The 24,413-nt window shown below is 43.7% G+C and overlaps 1 protein-coding gene across 4 annotated transcripts in view; it reads right to left on the bottom strand.

The window, feature by feature from the left end:
• The window catches only part of Dnajc6 (DnaJ heat shock protein family (Hsp40) member C6), a 155,649-nt gene that overhangs the window by 105,920 nt on the left and 25,316 nt on the right, over positions 1-24,413 (bottom strand). Inside the window, exon 2 of one of the 4 annotated variants that reach the window (XM_075945858.1) lies at positions 16,671-17,083. The exons of 2 other annotated variants lie outside the window; for them this stretch is intronic. The gene's annotated coding sequence lies outside the window, so the exon portion shown is untranslated. The remainder of the gene's footprint in view (positions 1-16,670; positions 17,084-24,413) is intronic. One more of the 4 variants, XM_075945859.1, reaches the window with a different exon arrangement.

Genomic DNA, 24,413 nt, shown 5'->3' with positions numbered 1-24,413 from the left:
CATAGAGGGAGGTAATACTGGTCAAAGTCAAGGTGAACATGTGCACCTACAATGCTGGTTCCCAAAATCAAGGCTGATATATAGAGGCTGGCCATACAGCTTAACGCTCAAGAGAACTTGGTACTCTTTCAGAGCACTGGAGTTTCCTTCCCAGCATCCAGGTGGGCAGAAAACAACAGTCTATAACTCCAACTCCAGGAGATCAGATGCTGCCCACTTCTGGCCTACACAAACACCACACACACGTGTGGTGTGTGATAGATAGATGATAGATAGATAGATAGATGATAGATAGATAGATAGATAGATAGATAGATAGATAGATAGATATACAATTGCCAAATGTGATTGCACACACCTTTAATTCCAACATTTGGGAGGCAGAGGCAAGTGGATCTCTGTTAGTGTAAGGCCAACCTGGTCTACATAGTGAGTTTCAGGCCAAGTAGGGCTACACAGTGATAGCATTCCTTGATATAAATAAATAAATATTTAATGAAAAAGTAACAGCTTGCTCCATAACCTATTTTATCTCAAGAATAAAATATCTTATACAGGGGACAGATGCGAAGGACTTGCTGCCCTCTTTGGGTGACTCTTCTGTTGATCTTACTCACTCATGACGAGTGTCCATACTGAGAGATGCTCCTCTCTCTTCCCCCATACTCCCAACCAAAGTTCTCTCCTCAGCAAAATTACCCACATTTGACAGTGAAGTTACCAAGTGAAAATAAGCTATGGCCATAATACTCTTTCACTTCTGGGAACAATGGTGAAGAATGAGGTTCTGGAACCAAACCTCTAAGCAATGAGTTCGAGGTACCCAGGCTCTAGCCAAATCACTTAATCTGTTTTACTTTTCCCATGGAAAAGGAACACACTACCATTATAACTAGGTTGAAGAGAGTTAAATAGATTTTAAAAGTTTTTTTTTAATGTGGGTATATGTGTAGATGCCATGTGAGTGCAGAGGTCAGAAGAGAACCACAGGTTCCTTGGTGCTGGAGTAGGGTTTAAGCTTCCCAGTATGGAGCTGAAAACCAAACTTGGGGCCCCTAGAAGATCAGCAAGCTCCCTTAACCAGTAAGTCATTTCTCCAGCCCTTAAATAAATTCTTTCCACATAGAAATGCTTAACAAATACTATTATCGTTACCTATTATTTCTACTACTACTATAATATTATGACTTATAGCTATTATTTCCAACTATTACTGCATTTTATGTCTCATTAAATCACTTTTTCAAAGACGCAAATAATTTCCTATCTTTAAGATTAAGCTAAAACCTGCCGCGCCTTAGAGATTTGTTATCATTATGATAGATGATAATATAAAAAGCATTTTGTACAATGCAAAGTGATTTTCGGCCTTGGGTTTTTTCATGCTTGCATGCCTCTTTTTCCAATTATATTTGAAGTATTTATGAAGGAAAGCCCATATTTTCCTTGTGTTCCACAACGGTCAGAGCGCACCCAAACAGTTAATAAACGCATAAGGCCCTGGGTTCAATCTCCAATACCACTGAAACAAACAAACTAATAAAAAAAATAGTGCGCAAATGCTTACTAAATTAGCCAATTACTGACTAAGCAAAAATACTGTACCATCACCTTCCTTTTTGCATCTCTGTGTGTGGTGTGCTTGTGCGTGTGTTTGCATACATGTGGGCACAGATGTGTGGGGTGTACATGCAGAGATGCAAGGCTGACATCGGGAATCATCCCAGCTCACTCTTCCATGCTATTGGTTGATGCAGGGTCCCTCAACCAAACCCAGAGCTCACAAATACAGCTAGTTTTGCTAGCCGCGTTGTTCTGGGGATCCTCCGTCTCTGCCATGGAGGCTGGGATCACAAGGGAGCTGCCTTTCCCACTGGGCATTTTGTGTGGGTTATGGAGATACAAATTCAGGTAATTATTTTAACCACTGAGCCGTATCCCTGGCCCACGTCCAATGTTATCTTTTAAAAAAAAAACTATTCATATTGTGGCCTAGTGGTAAATTGTAAAATAAACAGTGGTTCATGCTATTATTTTCACCAAGAGGAAATAAGTTTTAAAAAATTAGTTTTTGGAATGTGGGAAATGATGTCTCTTAAAATAGTGTTTAAGGTGGTGTGTGTGTGTGTGTGTGTTTGTACACTCAGTAATGATACAGATGCACTCCTCACCATAGGCTCTGATGGCAAATGTCTGCCTGTCCCTCTGATGACCACAACCTCTACTGCTGAGCAGTGCCAGTGTTCCTACTCTGACAACGGTGACATTGTGACATCTGGGTTCTTCTGAACAACTGGATAGCAAAGAATTCTTAGAAAATGGAGGGTAAATGGGGGTCGCGTTCCTGGTGTGCTCTTTCTGTTTTACAGACGGGTCTCTGAAACCCAGCCCCTTGGTTTTCTGCTGCGACCAATGTAAATCAATGAACAGCACTAAAACTTCGTGGCAGCACAGCTCAGAGTCATATGCAGGCTGTCTACTTATGGGATCTGACCTATGAACATACACAAATGAAGCACTGAGCTGGGCAGGTCCTAGCTGTATCCTAGACGCGTTTGGTTTGTCTGGACTTTAGAAAAGAACACCTTTCAGTTTACGTGACTTCTCAGAAGGCTCCCAGGATCTAGTTTGAGTGCCACATCCCACCACCATCCCCAGCCTACTGTCCTAGTTCCCGCCAGTCCTCACTGGCATTTGGACCTGAGACCTGTAGTGTCAAAGTCTCACACGAAGGACCAAGACCAATGACAAAATCTACATCTTTGAGAGAACCACAGCCAAGAAGAAAAGGGACCAGGCTGGGAATCTTTCCTCTCTGCTCTTCAACATCAAGGTGGACCCAACTCATTCTCCTTCTGGCAGTAAAAACGAAGGTTCAGATTTTCAGGGACACTTGGGCTCAAATTTCCTATCTTCTCAAAACTTGACTTGACATTTCCCTCTCCTCCTCCAGGCAATGTCTAGAGGGGGAACTCCAATCATTCAAGTGTTCCCATTTGCTATGCCCCAGCAGATCAAGGTGTCATCAAAGAATCACAGGTGTGACTCAGAGCAGCTGCCAAGAGTTACATACGACAACACACAAGAGCAAGCAGGCAGAGTGCTGGAAAACCGTGAGGGCACCATAGTTTCACTAATCTAAGGAAATCCCTACATAACAGCACTTTGATGTGGAATTCCTCTCTGTATGCTGTGAATACACTGGTTAATAAAGAAACTGGCTTGGCCTGATAGGGTAGAGTAGAGCTAGGTGGGGAAAACTAAACTGAATGCTGTGAGAAAGGAGGCAGAGTTAAGGAGAGGCCATGTAGCCCCGCTGGACAGACAGACTTCACCCAGTAAGCCACAGCCATGTGGCGGTACACAGAATAATGGAGATCAGTTAAATTAAGATATAAGAGTTAGCTAGAAATATGCTTAAGCTATTGGCCAAACAGTATTGCAAATAATATAGTGTCTGTGTGATTATTTCTGGGGGCTGGACTGACGGGAAACAAACAAGCAACCTCCCCCAACATTACTTGGGAGTGAAGATGTCTGCTTTTGGTGCCTGACCAAGTGCTGGGTCTCCTGGAAGACAAGATCAATTTTTCAAGTAGGGCATTTTTTTCCCCAAGACAACTCATCCTGAAACCTGTGCTCCCCTCAAGATCTAGTGTTAATAAAGGTAACTCGTTAGTTATTTCTCATTTTTAGGTTCCCTTCCTTGCTCAACACTCACACACCAGACAACCCTGCAAACGCCAGCTCACTTTTAAGCGAACTTGGGGTTCCTGTCTCTCACCCGAGTTCACACAGATATCAGGACTCAAATGTCAAATTTTCTGGTCACATTTGGCCACTGCACAAGGCTACAGCGGCAACTCCACCATAAGTGTGATACTTCAAGCCAGTGGGGTCACCACACTTGTCTGGCGTTCCTTTCTCAGGGTGACCAGTGAAAAAGGAATTGCCCTGGCTTTCCTGCCCATGTGGCTGCCTCTGCTCAGTGAAGCCTGAAATGTTCTGACTGATACAGCTTCCCCATCCGCACGCTTGCTTTATAAACAACTGGTTCAAAGAATGCTTTGGCTCATACACCTAAAAACTGATGCTTGGTTACCCTTTAGTTCAATTCAAAATTCATTAGAAGAACTACATGGTGATGGTGCATGCCTTTGATCCCAGCGCTGTGGAGACAGAGGCAGGCAAATTTGAGTTGGAGGCCGGTGTGTTCTACAAAGCCAGGTCCAGGACAGTCTGGGCTATAGAGAGGAACTCTCTCAAAAACCCAAATGGGGAAGGAGATGACTAGAAAGGAAATGCTTTTATTCTCATCAAAAGCAAACTCTAGCCCACCCCATGCTCTCTTGGCCATTATAAATTAAAACTACTTAAAATAAAGATTATTGTTTTGTAAAGTAACTCCTAAATGGGGTATGGTGGCCTTCACTCAGAATGCCAGCACTTAAAAGGCTGGGACAGGATAGAAAGGTCATAGCTGGGCTATACAACTTTATTTCAGATAAATAAATTTTTAAAAATAAAAAGTAGGGCTGGAGAGATGGCTCAGTGGTTAAGAGCACTGGCTGCTCTTCCAAAGGTCCTGAGTTCAATTTCCCAGCAACCACATGGTGGCTCACAGCCATCTGTGATGAGATCTGGTGCCCTCTTCTGGCCTGCAGGCATATATGGAGACAGAATGTAGTATACAAAATAAATAAATATTTAAAAAAATAAAAAGTAAAGCTTAAGACAGGCCTGGTGGTGCGTGCCTGTTTCTCCAGCACATAGGACACAGATGCAGGAACATGGCGACAAATTTGAAATCAGAGATTAAAGAGACATGGAGAAAAGTCATTGATTTGAAGGAACCTGTGCTTGAGGGTTGTCCAAACATGCATATATACAAGTTTTCTATGACCTGGCATGGACTCGCGGCCACACTCTTGCTCCTCTCACAGGATGAGAGACAAGTCAGATGCGAGAAATCAGGCATTGTGACGACGATTGCCACCAAGCCTGATGACCTGAGTTCCGTTCCCAGAACCCACAAGGAAGAAGGAAAGAACAGACTTCCATTTGAGTCGCTCTCTGACTTCACTCACCCCTACCCCACGGGCACAGACAAATAAAGTTTAAAGACCTTGAAAGACGCATGAAAGCACATAATTAAGAGGAAGCCTTCCACACGTTGCATTTTATCAAAGCTAAGAACACATGTGAAGTCCCAGCATCCAGAAGGAAAGCACGCTACAGACACAAATATGGCCTGTCAGTCTTAAGATGCTTCAAGATTTCATACGTGTTTATATGTTAAAATGCTTTAGAACTTTCATAACATTCTTAACTATGTATTAGCCTGATACTGTCAAGGCCTCATGCAAGTATGTTACGCAACCGACAGTTACATATAGACCATCACATTTTACCAGGCCCTGCATGGTGCCTGTTACATGTTAAGTGAATGAAAAGGCAAAACATTATTTGGGGATTATCTTTAGCCTGCAGAACAATCCACCCTGTATTTCCTCAATGAGCTCACTTATTTAAGACATAGTTACCAACGTCTCTTCCTAGTATTTATCTCTTTTGTTTCGGTTTGGGTTTTGTTTCTGACAGGGTCTTGATTTATATTGTGGGGGCCCACAGAAGTGGGTCCGCTCCAACTTGACTGAAGGTCAGAGAACTTAAACCTGCTCTTGCTCTTTCAAAGTTATTGACAAGAAGTCTGACCTAGGGTGTTATTACTTGGTGTTTTGGATATTAAGATGGCCCGTACAGGTGAATCCACCCCACGTTGACCAAAGGTCAGAGAATTCAAGCCTATTCCTGCTCCTTCAGGGATAAGACAGGTTTGAACCAGGGAGGGGCTACTTAAAGGATATTTGGTCTAAGGTGTTGTCGCTGCATGTCCTGCCTAAAACACCAGAATGCTACTCTGGAAATAGTGGCTTGATGTCTCAGGTATTGAAGCATGTAATTGTTCTATTTAATTTTTGGGTCATGTTAACCCACTTTTTTGGGTTAGGGTATATAAGGTATATGGAAAATAAACAGGGGTGGATTAGGTATTCAGGATTCAGGAGTCACTGGGCTGCCCTCCCAGCACTATTCTGTGTCTCTGTGTTTCTTTCTTATCTCTGTTCTTCTTGCCTAGCATTTCTAATCCACACACCCCTACCCTGGAACATATAAACCTATCAAGGCTGGACCCCGACAGTTGTCACCCCAACATGTGGCTATGACATTATATCACTGGCTGGCCTGGATATTTGGCATGTCTTCGACTTTCCAAGAAAATGTTCATGGCATGACAATATGTCTGTGTTACCATTGCAGTAGTAATCCGTGGGGATCAAGATTCAGAACAACACGGTAAAACCACAGGTCCAAGAAAGTATTGTATGCAAAAGAATGACTGAAACATAAGAGCTAGCTATAGAGAAAATGATGCCGTTAAAAAGCAGGAAGCAATCCTGAAAGAGTCCCAGATGATGAGCGCAGCTTGCCAGCGCAGGTTGGAGGCTATGTCTACACCTGTCTTCAGTAGATATTAGAATGTGAAGAAGACTCGGAAGAAGCTGAGGCATTAGAAAGAAACGCATTCAATTCTAGATTCAGTGTCTAACCAACCGTCTAGTATAGAGAACGTACGTTTCATTTGCCTCTCATGGTTTGGACCTGCCTCATGTAACTCTCTACAATCTGTTAGACGTACGCACAGAGCTAAGCCTCAGCCTCTGTAATATAGAAAGAAGCCATGTGAGGAGTTTCTGGCATTGGTTCTTAAAAAACAATGCAGGTATAACATCCTGCTTCTTATCTTTTGCTTTTCCTTCTGGTTGGACACTTAAGCTTCCACAGGCGTCTTAAACCATGAGGTGGGTTTCAGGATAAAAGGCTTTGTGAAACAAAAGACATAAGGACCCTGAGCCCCAGAAATCCATGGCAGCCACGTGATGATTATCTCCAGATTAATTAAAGGAAAGAAAGAAAGAAGTCACCCTGTAGTGAACCACTCGTTTGCTTTGTCCTGCTACATGCAGCCATTCTAGTCCCCAGAGGGATGTAATGTTCCACCTAACCTCTGGCTCTCAATGCTTCATTCACCACAACAGTTACTGGGAATTTCAAATCCATATGGTCAGAGACAAGTTTTATAACTTAAGACTCTGTTAGCTCGCTCACAAAACCGTTATATCTAAGTAATAAAGCAGCTATTCAAATTGTGTGACATCAAGGACATAAAGAGCTTTGACATCAAGGACACAAAGGACACCATAGTTGGTGCCTGGCTGTGGCATTATCTACTGCACTTCAGCAAGTACACAGCTGTGTCTACTGCACCTGACTCTAAGGCCAATGATTCACATGTTACCCAAAGACTCCTTCAGGACAGAACTGCAGGCCTGGTTCACGTCACCTGCGCCTCCCCTAGTCGGTGCCCTTCCTTTGTACAGAATTGTATTTCTTTGATCTACCTATGTAATTTCAATGTAGTCTAGAACACTTGAAGCCGTGCATGTGGATAACGTAACTTAAAATAGTTTGCTGCTGTTTACAGCAAAATAGTTTAAAAACTGTTTTATCTGGCCAAGTCAAAGTCTGACTCATTCTCTATTTGTACAAAAAAAATAGATAAATAAATGAGAAATTTAGGTAATTGAGAGGGACACATTTCTATTTTACTATTTTATTTTTCACATTTTATTATAGAAGTTATCAAGCACACATAAGAATTGATTAAATTATGTAGTTGATTCCTTTGTACCCACAACTCAACACTGCCAATACCAAGACATAATCTTCTCTCAACTGTGTAACCCAACTTTATCCATCACGCATTCATTCACGTACTTTGCCTTCTACTTGCAAGGCTGTAGCCCCACCCCACCCCTCCGTAATAATTTAAAGTACATTTCAGGCTTCATATTATCTATCATTATACTTCAGCATGCAGTATTTTACACTTAACCCATGCTAGAAGTGGAACTAGACGTACTCCACCTGCTTCTCAAGAGGCTAGTGCTACCCACCGGCTCCTTGTCCGGTGACTCACGGAGACACCTGCCACCTTCCCATTGACTAAATTCTAGTGGGAAAGATACAGCATCCACTCAGCGTCTTGTCCCTGTCCACTCCTGTCCCCACATCACATGCGCCCATTCCCACCCTGGTTAGAATCTTGGGCCTTACTGCCCAGGAGATCTGGAAGCTAGCATGGGTTTAAGGTTTCTACAGCCAGAGATGTGTGCAGAATGCTAAAGGAGGAAGGAGCTGCGGAGGGCAGGAGATCCCTTTCAATCTAGAGATAAGAGGAATGAATCAGAAGAGTGAGCAAATTGGTTCACATCTAAAATGCAAATCCAATTATAGGACTGTGCTGGCTGGTTTCTGTGTCAACTTGACACAAGCTAGGGTCATTTGAAAAGAAGGAATCTCAATTGAGAAAATACCTCCATATGACTGACCTGTGAACAAGTCCACAGGGCATTTTATTGATTAGGGATTGATGTGGGAGGGCCTAGCTCACCGTGGGGGCTGCCACCCCTGGGTAGGTGGTCCTGGATGGTATAAGAAAACAAACTGAGCAAGCCAGGGAAAACAAGTCAGTAAGCACACTCCCCCAAGATGAAATAAACCCTTTCTGCCTTGTGGTGATTTGAATGATAACCCATAGGCTCATATATTTGAATGCTTAGTCCCCAGTTGGTAGACCTGTTTAGGAAGGATTAGGAGGTGTGGCCTTGTTGGAGGAGGTGAATCACTGGGATTGAGCTTTGAAGTTTCAAAAGTCTACATCAGGCTCAAATATCTCTCTCTCTCTCTCTCTCTCTCTCTCTCTCTGCCTGCTGACTACAAATCAGGTTATAACCTCTTAGCTACTGCTCCAGTACCATTCCTGACTGCCTGCCACCATGCTCCCTGCCAAGGTGATCGTGTACTAACCCTCTGAAACTGTAAGCAAACACCAATAAAAATGTTTTCTTTTATAAGTTGCCTGGCCTTGGTGTCTCTTCATTACAGTGTGATGCGTCCATCACAGAAAAAAAACAAAAACAAAAAACAAAACAAGGACTCAGCCCCCTCTCTCTCTAGATCAGCAGTTCTCAACCTATGGGATTGTGACCCCTTTGGGGACCCAATGACCCTTTCACAGAGGTCACCTAAGACCACTGGAAAACACAGATATTCACATTATGATTCATAACAGTATCAAAATTACAGTTAAGAATCAGCAATGAAAATAATTTTATGGTTGGGGTCACCACACCAGGAGGAACTGTTAAAGGGTCACAGCATTAGGAAGACTGAAAACCACTGCTCTAGGTATTTAACTCAGTGTGCACCTAACACTCCAGGACCTGCGGCTTCCCCCTCTGAACTCGGACTTCTTCCTTCACCTTGCTGCCATCTTTTTATTATTGTTATTACATTTTTTGCTTGTGTGTGTGTGTGTATACAACTTAAGGAAGTTGTTTCTTTCCTTCTACCATGTGGGCCCAATGATTGGACCCAAGTCAGTAAGCTTGGCAGCAAAGTGCCTTTACCCTAAGTCACCTTGCAAGTATCTCTACCTCAGTCCTTAAGTCCAGACATTTGACATCCCTAGATCTCCCACCTGCCCAAATCCAGCCTGCTCTTCAAGTCTCTGCATGGACAGCCCTTCCCCAGGGAATCCTTAAGATCCCAGAGCTAGGATAGAGAGAATCCCCTGAGGTCCCATAGAACACTGTGCATCTTCTAACAAATCCCAGACACTACACTGAAACTGCCGGTCTACGTGTGCACCTGCCCACTGCAGACTGCTTACTCCACCATGGCAGGGCCATGTTAGTACACTTGTCTGACCTGGGAAATAAGTGAACAAGTTCCAAGGGAAGTCGGTGAAGCATCTTTAGGAAAAGCTCTGATTTAGTACCTCACAGCTACAGCCTTCATCCTGTACTGGTGAAGACCATGGAGCTGTGTACAGACGGAGGCTTTCCTGAGAAGTTCCAGGTCAGACTCAGCATTTTTACAAAGGATTCACCCAACAACGCCGCCACGTACTGTCATCTTGTATTTCTCTGGGAAGGTAGAAAACAGATTTTTTTTTTGCCTTTTTAAATCATATTAGTTTGAATTCTGTTTTTATTTTTGACCAGAAAAGGGGCTTCACATCCTCCAGACTCCCCCTTTTGAGTGATGTATGAGCCAGCACTCTAAAAGAATTTCCCTTCAGACAACATATTGTTTGTGGATGACAGAATATGAGGCTTACCTCTGTTGCTACAACCACCATGCCTGTGAACTGTGGACCACAGGGAACCATGTGATGGTGGAAATTGTACATACACATACATATATGTAGTTCTAACAACATCTGAAGCTCAGCAGTTGAAATACAATAACTGATGTACTTGCCCATTTCTTTCAGGCTTTGGCTACAAGGCTGCAGGGCCCAATGGTACCCAGTCCCAGTCCCAGAAGAACTTTCCTGCTGTTACCAGGGGCCAGGTCCTTCATCTGCAGTCCCACCATCAGGTCCAATGGGAAGTGATCTAATGGGGATGGGGCAGAACTAACTCCATCAAATTCAAGCCAACACAACCCAATTTACTAGAGTTCTCTTGGCATATGAGTTTAAATTGTGGGCTTTAAAGAGACCTGAGCATCAGAGTCTAGAAGTTTGAACCTGGGCAGAACACAGAACTCCTTTGAGCCATAATTTGCTCTTGTCTGAATGAAGCTTTCCAGTGTACTTTTTGGCTGTTCTTATTTGCTACCACTGTGGTGCTGGCCTGTTTTATGTTGCCATAATAAAGGATGTGGGTTGAGGCCCGTTTAAAGAGGTTTATAAGGCTTACAATTTTGGTGGCCAGAAGGACCAAACAGTATGGTACAATTGGTGAAGCTCCATGTACATTACAACATGGAAGATAAGTGTTAAGGAACCAGAACACAAAAGGGCCGTTAGCTTGACAGGGAACCAGAAAAGTCAAGGCCTGCTCTTGATAAATCCTCCCAGGACTAAACCTACCCTTTGTGCTATGGGAATTAAACTTAGGGTCTTGCATATGCTACAAACTAAGCAGTTGTTGCATTATAAAACTGTATCCCTAGCCATCATTTTATTTTATTGTTTTATTTTGAGAAAGTATCTTGCTAAGTTATCCAGGCTAGCTTTGAACTCTCTGTAACCAAGGCAGGCCTTGAATTGGGATCTTCCTTCTTGCCTAAGCCTCCTGAGTAACTAGGATAATAGACTTATACCAACAGCCCAGCATGAGTCCACACCCAAGAGCCACTACCAAAAAACGTTAATCCATTCAAGAGCTTGGAACCCTCACGGCCTAGTTTCTTTACATTAAGCCCACTTCTTAAGCGGTCCACTGCTCTCCTGGTGCAATACTGGGGACCAGTCTTTCAGCACACAAACCTTTGGAGACATGTCACAGCTGAAACAGTAGACACAGTACACATTTTCTTTAAGCAATCAAAAGCACTCTTCTGTGGCTGGAGTTGGAGCTGCCCTGCTCAGAGCATTATCTAAAATGAAGCTAGGCCAACAGGTGCCCTGAAAACCAGAAAGTAAGTCAGACTGAATCCTGGCATAGAGTAAAAAAGACAGACAGCAGGCCAAGGTCCTGTGTTTCTGAAACGTGGGGACAGGAGATCTGAGAAGAAAATTTTGCCAACAAGAAAGATGTAAGTTTGAGAGAAGAGAGCGATAGGAAGACAGCGTTCCAAGTGCAGCAATTCAGGAAACCCACTACCTTTCCATACTCATAAGACGCCTAGTTTTCTAACTGAATTGATTTGCACTCTATCTGTGGTGGATAGCCAGAAGAATTCTGCTATACTGCAGGACACAGTGCTCACATCACTGTGACTCGGTGCACTCAAGCTTGCTTCACATAAATGAATTATCTCTCCCCATTATACATCAGTAAGAAAAAACTAAGATGCCCACATAAATTCTTACATTAAAAATGTAGTGAATGTTAATAAACTTTAGGTGAAAACGGCATCCCAACCTACGCAATGACATCTTTTACACATGTCCAGATTAGAACTAACATTTATACAATGCTTCTTGGTCACAAAACATAGCACTGGTCTGTGGAAATGGGGTGCAAGCCACCAATGAGCACTACTGTGTGTTGTTTAGTCTTCTGTCAACTTGACACAAGCCAGGATCATCTGAGAAGAAGGAATCTCAGATGAGAAAATGCCTCTGTCATATTGGTCTATAGGCAAGTCTGTGGTGTGGTTTTTTGTTGTTGTTTTTGTCTTGTTTTGTTTTTTGCTTAATGGTTGATATGAGAAGGCTCAGGCCACTGTGGGCAGTGTCACCCCGAGGCAGATAGTCCTGGGGTGTTTAAGAAAGCAGGCTGAACAATCTAGGTGGATCAAGCCATCAGGCAGCACTCCTCCGTGGCATCTGCTTCAGTTCCTGCCTCTAGGTTCTGCCATGAGCTCCCGCCCTGGCTTCCCTCAGTGATGGAGTGTGATCTGGGAGTTATAAGATGAAGTAAACCCTTCCCTCCCTATGCTGTTTTTGGTCAGTGTTTATCACAGCAACAGAAACTAACATAGGAAAAAAAAGCCATAAAGTTCAAATGTCTTGAGGCCACATTAAAACTAAAGGGAAACAAAAGGATTCAGTTTTGTAGTGCCTCTTGTTTATCCCATAGACACAAAGTATTGTCACTTCAGTGTGGAGCCAGGAAGATTTTCTTCCTGCTACATACTTGACAGGCTCTACATTTTATATTTATAGTGTGTCTCATTTTGCACTAGCCTTTCAGAGTGAGCAGCCACTGTGTAGTCCAGCAAGCACAGATATAAAATGTTTCCATTGCCCTAGCAACCTGAGAAGACAAGCTTTTTGTAGTTGTAGAGAAAAAAAGAAACTAAAATTCAAAGACATAAACATTTTCTCCAACAACAGCTAATGAGTGCACAGCCTAGACTCCAACCTCGGCCTCTGGCCTCCGCTTCTGAAGCTCTGCACCTCACTCTGCAGTCTGCAGAGGAAGACGTTTTCAACATGATTCTGAAATACAGTCACATCAAAGGAAGGCATGCACCAAGACCTCACCCATACAATGACATGACATAGATATGTCAGCTCTATTTTTTTTCTCAAATCACAGAGAGCCTTTAATGAAAATAATCTCCAAGTCCACACTCTCTGTGAGTGCGTATTTCTGAGTGGGGTTAATTACTGTCAGTAACATGTGCCTTCCCTCCATCACCTATTCTCTAGCCTGCAAGGCACCCTGTATGTTCAAAAAACCAAATGTATGTGTGCATGCATATGTACAGTATACATACACCCACATACTCACACAAATACACGGAGTTTCCATGGCTCTTACTAGCCCCAAAGTAGCTAGAACAGTAAGTTAAACTGTTTGGTCTTTAGTTTCTTAAGCAGGATGCTGGGGCAACTTATGCTTCAGAGAGAACCTCTCTCTGATCTTCCGTTCTCCTTTTCTCTGCTCCCTTTTCTCCTGAAGGCACACTGTAGTAACTAAGATCGCTCTTCCCCAAGTCAGATTACTAAAACCAAAAGCATAGTATAACCTTCTCCTGCTTTTCCTGTCTTCCATCTTACCAGGAAGACAGGCTTGGTCTACCTTATCCAATAATAGATCCGAAGGCCTTCATTCCACACAAATCCCTGCCCCATACCAGAAAGGAAGGCACACTGGACAACAGGGCCATGAAGAATCTGAACAGACAGGGTGTGCTGTGTAGTAATAAGGGGCGGCGGGGCTGTGACCCCAAAAACCCCAGCCGCCTGCTCGGCTCGGCTAGCTTATGGCCCGAAATAATTACACGGACACTGTATTCTTTTAAACACTGCTCTGGCCCATTTCTAATAATCTATGTAGCGCCCCTAGGTGCGCTTACTGGGAAGATTCTAGCCTAAGTCCATCCTGGGTCGGAGCTGGGGCATGGTGTGCGTCTTCCCTGGAGCAGGTAGCATGGCGTCTCTCCTGCATCTGCTCCGGAGAGCGGAGCTGTGGAGTCTGACCTCACTTCCTCTTCCTCCCAGCCTTCCCTTCTGTTTACTCCACCCACCTAAGGGTGGGCCTATCAAATGGGCCTAGCAGTTTCTTTATTGCTTAAACAATGAAATCAACAGATTGATATATGACACTCCCACATCAGTGCTGGATGTCCCTGTCTCTGAGTGTTAGATGAGACCCTTCTGTCGAGTCACATGGCATACAGTAGCCCATGCTTCAATCATATCTCTGCACTGAAGTCTCCATAAAATCCCAGGGGAAGAGTTTGGAGAGCTTCTGGGTAGCTGAAACCTGCGGAGACTGAGAAAGGTGAGGGGGAACTGATCCACATCCCGGAGCAGCCAAGCCCCTGCCGGAGAGTTCTTCCATGTGTTTCTCCATGCAGATCCTTCTTTGTGCCCTTACAGTAAACCAACAAATGTGTTCCCCTGGGTTCTGTGAGTCACCCTAGCAAATGAACAAACGGGGGAGCTGTAGGGAGCTGCCTGTAGTCAGGGGTCAGAAGCCTGAAGCCTGGACTCCAGACTGATGCCTAAAAAGTTCTGTGCAACTGAGCCCTTAGCATTTGAGAACCGATGCTGCCCACAAGCAGGCAAGGGCAGAATGGAATTCTGCTCTAGAACTGATTGCCTGCTAACTGATGGCAAGACATAACCATGCACTTTGAGAGCTCGGAAGTGATGCATGACAGAAGGAAAGCACACAGTGCAGTCACGGAAATGGGGTTTGCCTTGCCTCAGTCATGGGACCTCTCAAAGTGCTCAGGTTAAAGCCCTAACTTCCTAATATGTATATATTAAAGATGGGGACCTACAGGACGTCCTTGGGTTAAAATGAGGTCACATAGGATGAATACTCAGCCCAAGCAAGACATTTATACTGTCCCATCTAAGGCTTAAGGGAAAATGCAGTGGGGGTGGGAGGTGTAAGAGCCAGAAGATAGGGAGAGGAGCTTCAAATCAACCACTGCAGGCATGCACTCAGAGCAGCTGCAGTTGCCTGCATTGAGCCAGCAGAATCACCCTGTTAGCCATCAGGCAGGGATGCAGGAGGACTCAGGGGCCTCTACCACCCGCTACTGTACTGCTTGCTACTAGTAAGGTTCAGGAGGAGCGGGAACCATTTCCTTCAATTTTGTGCCCACTGATACCCCCACCAAGTTCCAGTGGATAGTGTCCATCCAATGGTCAAAGAGATGACCTCTAAGCAGATGCCAAGACAAAACCAAAAGTCAAAAATCCAGGAAGGGGACTGCAAGGGAGGAGGCGGAGTAGATGGAAATGGGAAGGAGATAAGAGAGGATGTGGAGAGAGAATAATCAGGATACATTCTAAGTGTGTATGAAATTATAATTAAAAATCAGTCCATCTTTAAAGTACTATTTTATAATGGCGAGGTCATGAGGGCAGGAGCCTTGTAAAAGGGTTAGAAACTGTAAAAGAGCAGAGAGATTAGAACTTTGCATGTGAGGACAGAGAGAGAAGGTAGCTTCCTTCAAGTCACAAGAGGGTCCATAGCAGGTACTAAGTCAGTCAGCGTCTTGACCTTGGCCTGCAGAAGCTTAAAACTACAAGAAATAGACACCATTGTTTGTGCCGCCCAGTCTGGGATACTTTGTTTCAGCGGCTTGAGCTAAGACATTGCAAGTGTACTGGACTGTCTCTATGTCTGAACCCCAGAGCTCCATGGACTTCCATCGGCTTCCTTGGCTCCTCTTCTCCTCCAGAAGCATGAGCCCAGGCTAGCCAGCTGTGAGGTGGTAGCCCCTTGGAGAAGTTGACCCCCCGCATCTCAGCTGACGCCCCAGGCATAAGAACAGCTGAGTGTGGCCCAACTCAACACCACCGAGAGGATGCACCTAATTCCTGCCAGTAGAAGTGGGAACTACGTCTATGCTGTCTCGAGTCACCCCGTTCAGATGGTTCCTTATAAAGCAAAACCTGAGTGACAGACACATGAACATGCTTCAGGATCAAGGCAATAAAAAGTGTAATACTTAGGGCCAGAACATGGGCTGAATGCTGCCTCCCTATGACTCGGTAAGGATGGGTGACGCACACTTTTAATCCCAGCACTCAGACGGCAGAGGCAGCAGGATCTGTGTGAGTCCAGTATGTGTGCGTGCCTAGACTACAGAGTGAGTTGCAGGCCAGCCAAGACTACATAGTGAGATCCCGTCTCAAAGAGAGAAAGAAAAGATACATTCTGTTTCATAGAAAGTAAGGACGAACTTGAGGAATCCACGGAAGGGATGAAAAGATAGCTGGAAAATGCAAAGAAAGAGAAGGGAAGTGGCTGGAAAGGGAGAGGAAGGGTGTGGGGAAGAAACAATAGAGATCTGAGTTCAAATCCTAACTGCACAACCCAGTAGCTGTGTTAGTTAAATCACCTGAAGCTCAAACTTACACCTTCTCCCAAAAATGCTCTTAAAAATGTTTACATTACCCAGCAGAACAACCGCCCTTTAGTGGGCACTCAGTGCATCTCAGATCCCTTCTTCACTTTCTCTTGTACCTAGCAAGTCCTATGTGATTACGCTCAGTTTTCTTCATATTATATACAGCACCATCGCTACACATTATTCTTAATTTGTTCACAGTTCCTTTCCCATATTGGACAGGTCAAGTGACTGAAAATTATCCACTTGATGACGTTATTAAATACCTTGTGAAGACTACGCTGTGGCTCAGTCCAAGCACTAAGGCCTCAGAACAAGGGAAGCAACAGTACCGCTCTCAATGGGAGATCAAGGTCCTGAGGGCAGTAGGCTTCTGGCGTTAAGTCCTGAAGTCAAAACTTGGAGTGTTGATGCCCAGGAAGGAAGAGTTGTGAACCCCGGATCCAAGAGGCAAAGACCTAAAATCCTCCAGTCATTCTGTATTGTCTGCTTGCCCTTGGCTGAGCGGATGGCACCTGCCTACATTGAGGGCAGAGCTCCTGTGTTCAGTCAGTGAGTCAAATGCCAGGCTCCTCGGGACACAGACATAACCCCCACAAGAGAGCTTTCTTTACCAGATCTCCGGGCAATCCTCACTCCAGCCAAGTTGACACCATCTCAGAGATGAAAGATCTTTACACTGAAAAGAAATTGGAGAAGACACAAATAAATGGAAATAAATCCTGTGCTTACATGCTGTTAAAGTGTCCACCAATCAAAGCAAACCACAAACTCAGTGCAATCTCTATCAAAACACCAGTAACATTAACCACAGAAAGAGAAAAATAATCCAATCCTAAAATTCATGTGAAATCACGAAAGACCTCTAAATAGACAAAGCAATTGTAAGCAAATGGAACAAAGTCAGAGGCGTCACACTATTTAATTTCAAAACACACTACAGAGCTACAGTGACAAACCACACGAAACTGACAGGAAGACCACCAGGACAAACTAGAGAGCCAGACATAAACCTGTACAGTTAACCCCTCCTGACTGTCAACCAGAGTACCAAGAACACACAGGGAGGAAAGAGGAAGGAAACAAATGACCAGTTAAAAAGAGACATTTCTCAAAAGAAGACATACAAATGACCAACAGATATATGAAAGGTGCTCAAAATCTCTCATCATCAGGGTAGGACAAATCAAATCCACAGTGGGCTCTCCTCATCCTGAGGATGGCGTCTACCAAAACAACCCAAAGGGTACATGTTGACAGGTATGTAAAGAAAGGACACACAAACATACACACACACCCACACACACACACCACCCTGTGGGTGGGAATAAAAGTTAATAGAGCTATTGTGGAAAACTTTTAGAAGTTCCTCAATATTAAAATGACAACAACTGCATGACGCAGAAAAACCATGACTTGGTGGTGTACACTCAAAAGAAATGGAATCAGTGTCAAATAAATACTGTCACTCCCATATTTACAGAAGTGTTGATTACAATAGCTAAGATACTGAATCAAACAAAGTGTCCATCATTATAAAACTTGAAGAAGAAAATGTGGTATGCATATGCAACAGAATACGACTTAGCCATGGAAGGAGGAAATCCCACGATTTTGGACAACACAGATGAACCTGGATGATGTTAAGTGAGCCAAACCAGGCGCAGAAAGACAAATGCCACATGTCTTCACAATCTGGCATTTATACGGGTGATGCAAACAGAGAGTAAAATGGTAACCACCGTGGACCGGCTGGTGTGGAGTGAGGGGGGGTGGAGAAATGTTAGTCAAAGGGGCACAATGATAGGGTAAGCTTAAGAAGCCGACCGAACGGCACCATCACAGTAGTCAATGACGGTTTATTATGCTATATGCTTGAAAAATATAGAAACAATACATTTGTGTTCTTGTCACGAAGTAATAACCATGTGAGGCATTCACCTGTTAATTAGCTAGATCTGACGTCCCACAGCACAGACACACGTGTGTGTAAATGTATATTTTAATATATTACAAATATATAAATAAATGTAAACATCTATCTCAAAATGTCTCATTGTACATTATATATATATGTAAACACACATAACACATATCTGTAAATTTAAAAAGTATAAAAGGACATAGAGATGTATCTTAATGGCCATGCATTTGTTTAGCATGTGTGAGTTCCTGGGTTCAGTCACTGGCACCAAACCCACTTTTCATGCATGTGTAAGCAAAGTCATTATTCAAGTCTTCCTAAGTGTTTATTTTCAACAGATCAAATTCACTAAAAATTTTAAAACTCAAGTCAGAGGCCAGCCTGGTCTATAGCACAAGTTCCAGGATAACCAAGGCTACACTGAGGAACCCTGTCTCAAAAAAAAAAAAAAAAAAACAAGAAAATTAAAAATCAACATATTCTAAAACAAAGCTTTAAGAAGAAAGTATAAAATAATATCTTTATGATATTGAGGAAAATAGAATTTACCAAACAGAATTCAAAAAGCAGGAATCAAAGTGCAAAATTAGCAGACAGCATTCAAGACTGTTATGAACCTGAGGTTGCTGGGCAGTAGAGCACACACACACACAGCAGGCACGAGACCTTAGGTCTAATCCCCAGAAACCCTGCCCCCCCAAAAAAATTGCTTTTGTTCTTCCACAAAAGGCATCATTAAGAAGCTGAATATCACTGTACATTCCTATAATCTAATATTCATGAGGCTGAGGCAGGAGGATCACAAATTTATCCTAGCCCAGTTGAAAATCTATTTGGGAAAAAAATCCTTAAGAGAATAAAAATGTAAGTCCAAGCCATATGTATATATGTGTGTATATAATCTACAAATCAGGGCTGGTGAGATGGCCTAGCAGGTAAAAATCCCTTAACAGTCGAGTTTAGCAACCTGAACTCAATCCCTGGACCCCACAGTGGAAGGAGAAAACCAACTCCTCTAAGTCGGGCCCTTACCTCTACACATATGATACAGCATACAAGGCCCATACATATATATCATGCACATACACTAATAATCAATTAATTTTTTAAATCTGTAAGTCAATAAGAACAAAGAAAGCCTGATAAGAAATTTGGCAGACCAGACACAGACCATGGTGGCACTTGCCTTTAATCCCAGCATTCCAGAGACAGACAGATCTTTGAGTTCAAGGCCAACCTAGTCTACCCAACCGAGTTCCAGGATAGCCAGGATTGTTACACAGAGAAACCCTATCTTGAAGGAAAAACATTGATAAAAGTTATTAAATCAGATCTTTTACAAAAGACTATTTCCAAGTGGCCAATACTTTTTTAACAAGGTGCTTAACTTCTGGGTCATATGAAATAATCCTAAAATTCATGTGAAATCACGAAAGACCTCTAAATAGACAAAGCAATTGTAAGCAAACGGAACAAAGTCAGAGGCGTCACACTATTTAATTTCAAAACACACTACAGAGCTACAGTGACAAACCACACGAAACTGACAGGAAGACCACCAGGACAGACTAGAGAGCCAGACATAAACCTGTACAGTTAAACCCTCCTGACTGTCAACCAGAGTACCAAGAACACACAGGGAGGAAAGAGGAAGGAAACAAATGACACTGGGTACCGAAAAGCTAAAGTTTTGCCCTCTGTGATGGAGAGTCCTCTTTGCCAACATGACAGCACTGAAAACTGTTTACAAGACCAGAAAAATCACACCTCTGGTGTGTCGGTGAGAATATTTCCAGAAAGGACTGACTAAAGAGGGATGACCTACCCTGAATGGGGGTGGTACCACACCATGGGCTGCATGGAATTAAAAACAAAGGGAAAAATCCAGATAATGCAGGTGTTACTTATCATCTATCTGTTATCTATCCATCTATCATCTATTATCATCTACCATCTATCTATCTATCTATCTATCTATCTATCTATCATCGCTCTGTCTGTATCTCTATCTCCACTGCCCCGAGTAGAGCAATCTCTGCCATGTGCTGCCGTTGCCATCAGTTACTGCCACATCCCAGGCCCCCAAAATCCATGGAGCCTAAGAATATGGGGTAAAACCTCTCTAGGGCCAGACTTTGAGGATGTATGGGTTTATTCCACTTCCTGCCCACTCTCTCTGCTTCCTGTTTGGCTGTGATCGGATCTCTCAGCTCTGGCTGCCTGTCACCATGCCTCCCTCACCATTATGGACTCTTCCTCTAGAACTGTAAGGCAAAAAAAAGCTTCTTTAATTTGCTTTTGATGATAAAAGTAACTGATACAGCAATAGAGACTATTTTCATGAAGTTTCAGATGAGAATAAGGACTCTATTGGGAATTGGGCTAAAAGCCATTCCTGTTTCCATTTTGGCAAAGAACTTGATCACATATTACCCAGGACCTGCATCTTGCCAGAAGACTGGGTATAAAGGTGATAGACTAACTGATCTGAGTGAGAAAATTTCAAATAACCCAGAATTTAGTCTGTGGCATGGTTATTGCTGGTTTCTTCTAGCCAAGTGTACAGTGAGACTAGGAAGCAAATTGCAGAGTAGGAAGGACCTGGGAGAATTCACAATTCGGTCATAAATTCCAGAGTGCAAAATCAGAGCTAAGAAAGGTCTGGTTTCTAAAGGAACTAGGGTTGTTTAAAAGAAGTCAGGTCAGTTGCATCAGACAAAACATGTCTTTGTATGCTTCCAAGAACTAGCCAGAACTCACTCGGGGCAGACTCAAGAATGTGAAATACTTCCCTCTGAGTACAGAACACCTCTGAGTCACGCAGCTCACACAAGCCCACCTAGAAATCGTTTCCTTGGGACTCTACAGCTCTGAAGTCCAGGCACACGAACCTCAAGCTGCAGCACAACTTGGCATCTGCTGTCTGATGCCACATTTGCAGGCAGGCACAATATAAAAATGACAGGGTTATGAGTACTTCCACATAGACTTCAAAGGGACACCTGGGAGGCCAGGTAACGTGCAGCAGCATCAAGACCACTGTAGGCAGCCCCGGGAGGGGTGGAGGAGGCAATGTGTGAAACTGGGAGCACGGAAAGGCAAAGGTGAACACAAGAGGTTAGCAATGCCGATGCCAGGAACTTGGAATACCTGCCGAGGAAAAGCTCAGGCAGCAAACAGAGGTAACACAAGAAGTAAACCATGTGGGCACTGGTCCCAAGGTCATAGGGATGGTGCTCCCTAAGCCACTGAGAGCTTACATTACCACATGGTGTGCTCAGACACCAAATACCAGAAGGTGCTGCAGGTTTTATGTTGGCCCTGATGCATTTGGGTCTTGCTTTGGCCCCATCCCTTCTTTTTGTACCACTATCTACCCCGTTTGGGATGGAATGTGTATCCTGTGCCACTGGATATTCAAAGTATGGGATTTCCTTTTCCAGTTTAGATGGTTCTCGTTACTGAGTTTGTCTTCTGTCATGGGAAATTTGGGATTGGAACTTTGGAACAATGTTACTATGGGAATTCTTGGAGATGGACTGAATACATTTTGCATTATGAGATAGACATGAACCTTTGGGAGCCAAGGATGAATGTTGTGGTTTAGTGTGTGTGTGTGTGTGTGTGTGTGTGTGTGTGTGTGTATGCATGATGATTGTGTGGACACAGATGGCACAAGGCACAAGTTCAAGTCAAAGAACAACTTAATGGAGTCAGTTCTTTCCTTCTACCTCTACGTGGGTTCCAGCATCAAACTCAGACGGCCAGGCTTGCACCACCTGCTGAGTTTTCTAGGAGTAACAGGTTGGTTTTATAAATAATCATTACCTTTATTTATTTGGGGTTTGTATGTGTATACACATGCTCCACATGTTAGAGCAGGCATGTGGAGAGCAGAGGACAACTTTGAAGACTCAGTCTTCATTTGTCACCTGGAGGGATCAAGTCACCAGGCATGCTGGGGAGTTCTTTTACCCATAGGGTCATCTCACAAGTTTAATAGTTACTCTTGATTATTACCTTCACTGGATTGAGGAATGCCTGGAATAAAGGTGTTTCCAGAGAGTATTAACAAAGGGGAGAAAATGTCCTGAAATGTGGGCAGCAACCATCCCATAGGTTAGGGATCTTGACAGAAACAGAAAGGAAATATGGGAGCCAGGGATATGCATAAAATGATACAGTTCTTTCCTCACATGTAGAATGCCCTGAGTTTGATGCCCAGCAGTGTATAAATCCAGGCATGGTGGTGCAGCCTATAAGTCCAACCCCCAGGAGGTGGAGGCATAAGGATCAAAAGTTGAATATTATCTTGGCTTTATAGGAATCAAAAGCCAGCCTGGGCTACATAAGACTCTGTCTCAAAAATAACTAAAGAAAATAAAATAGGCAAAGAGAGAAGACCAGGCATTCTCTCTCTCTCTCCTGCTATTCCCTTTCTCACAGGTGGGCACCTCTGCCACAGGCTCCTGTTGCCATGGTGCTTGCTTCTTCCTATAGATCCAAGAACACGGAATAAAACCTCTGAAACCATGAGCCAAAATAAATACATTTTCCTTCGAGTTGTTCCTCACAGTGACAAAAGCTAACATACTCATGAACTAGCCCACAGAGATGCATCCATGGGCGGGACCAACGATGCATATGTGTATATTCAGAACAGACCAAAGCAGCGTATCACCAGAGCACTTGTCCAAATACTGCAGTCGTGTGTTCAGAGAGCCGTGTGGGAATGAGAATGGGTGTTCCACACACTGCCGACGAATCTCACAAGCAGAGCTGAGTGAAAGACACCGGAGCAAATGATACACCAGATCATTTCCTCCACACAACACTCAAAACCACGGCACTAATTTACAGCGAGATCCCTCAGACCTGGAGTTATGCTGTGCATAGGGGAGACAGTGAGGACTCAAAGGGGTCTCAATGCCACTTGGCTTGGAGTCAAGTTACATAAGAACAAAACCTGCATGCTCAGAAGGTATATGTACTTTTTAGCGCTGAATTATTATAAAGGTGCTTTAAAGGCCAATTTTCCTTTGGCATCAACACACTCAAAAATCATTACAAAGTTTCCAAAACCAAAATTTGGCAGTTCGCCTCCCAAGAAGACTCTGGCTGGGCCCATTTCCACAGTGTTCTGATTCATTGCCTGCCACCTGTACTTCTGTCTCCAGATGCCGTCAGGAGGCACGGATCTGTGATGGCCACTTTCTTGCCAACTCGACACAAGCTACAGTCATCCCGGAGGAGGGTGCCTCAGTCTAGAAGATGCCTTTAGAAGATTGGGCTCTAAGCAGACAAGCCTGCGGGGTATTTTCTTAATAAATGACCCATAGGGGAAGAAGGCCCAGCCAATTATGGGTGAGGCCGCCCCTGTGCTCGTGTTCCTGGGTTCTAGAAGAAAATAGGCTTAGCAAGCCCTGTGGGTAAACAGCACTTCTCCACGGTTTCTGCATCAGCTCCGGTCTCCAGGTTCCGGCCCAGTTTGAGTTCCTGCCTTGGCTTCCCTCTCTGGACTGTGATCCAGGGTAAGTAAGCCAAATAAACCATTTCCTCCCCGAGTTGTTTTTGAGTCACAGTGTTTCATCACAGCAACAGTAACCCTGACTAAGATAGAATCTCACACTGGATATGAACTTCTTGGTTCTGCCTTTCCTTCTACTATGTCTTCAAAGGTAAGCAGCAATAAATTTTAGAGGAGAAAACCAGACTAAAGGAAGCTAATTCCTGGCCTGGAATCCTCTAAAGACTCAGGATTTGACAGCACAGTGGCTTTCTGTTGGTGGTTCTTAACCTGTGGGTCGTGACCCCTTTGGGGGGATTGAACGACCCTTTCACAGGGGTTACCCAAGACCATGAAAAACTACAGATATTTATATTATGATACATAATAGTAGAAAAATTACAGTTATGAAGTAGCCACAAAAATAATTTTATGGTTGGGGTCACCACACCATGAAGAACTGTATTAAAGGGCTGCAACATTAAGAAGGCTGAGAACCACTGCTCTGTGTGAGGAGTGAGTTAGGGTTGGCTGGAAGTCTACTTAAGAAATGGTGAGATCTGGGGGAAAGGAAGGAAG

Source organism: Microtus pennsylvanicus, chromosome 13, assembly GCF_037038515.1.
Source record: "Microtus pennsylvanicus isolate mMicPen1 chromosome 13, mMicPen1.hap1, whole genome shotgun sequence".
Taxonomy (NCBI): domain Eukaryota; kingdom Metazoa; phylum Chordata; class Mammalia; order Rodentia; family Cricetidae; genus Microtus; species Microtus pennsylvanicus.
The sequence above is the reverse complement of the archived record's forward strand: the minus strand, read 5'-3'. Positions and strand labels throughout refer to the sequence as shown.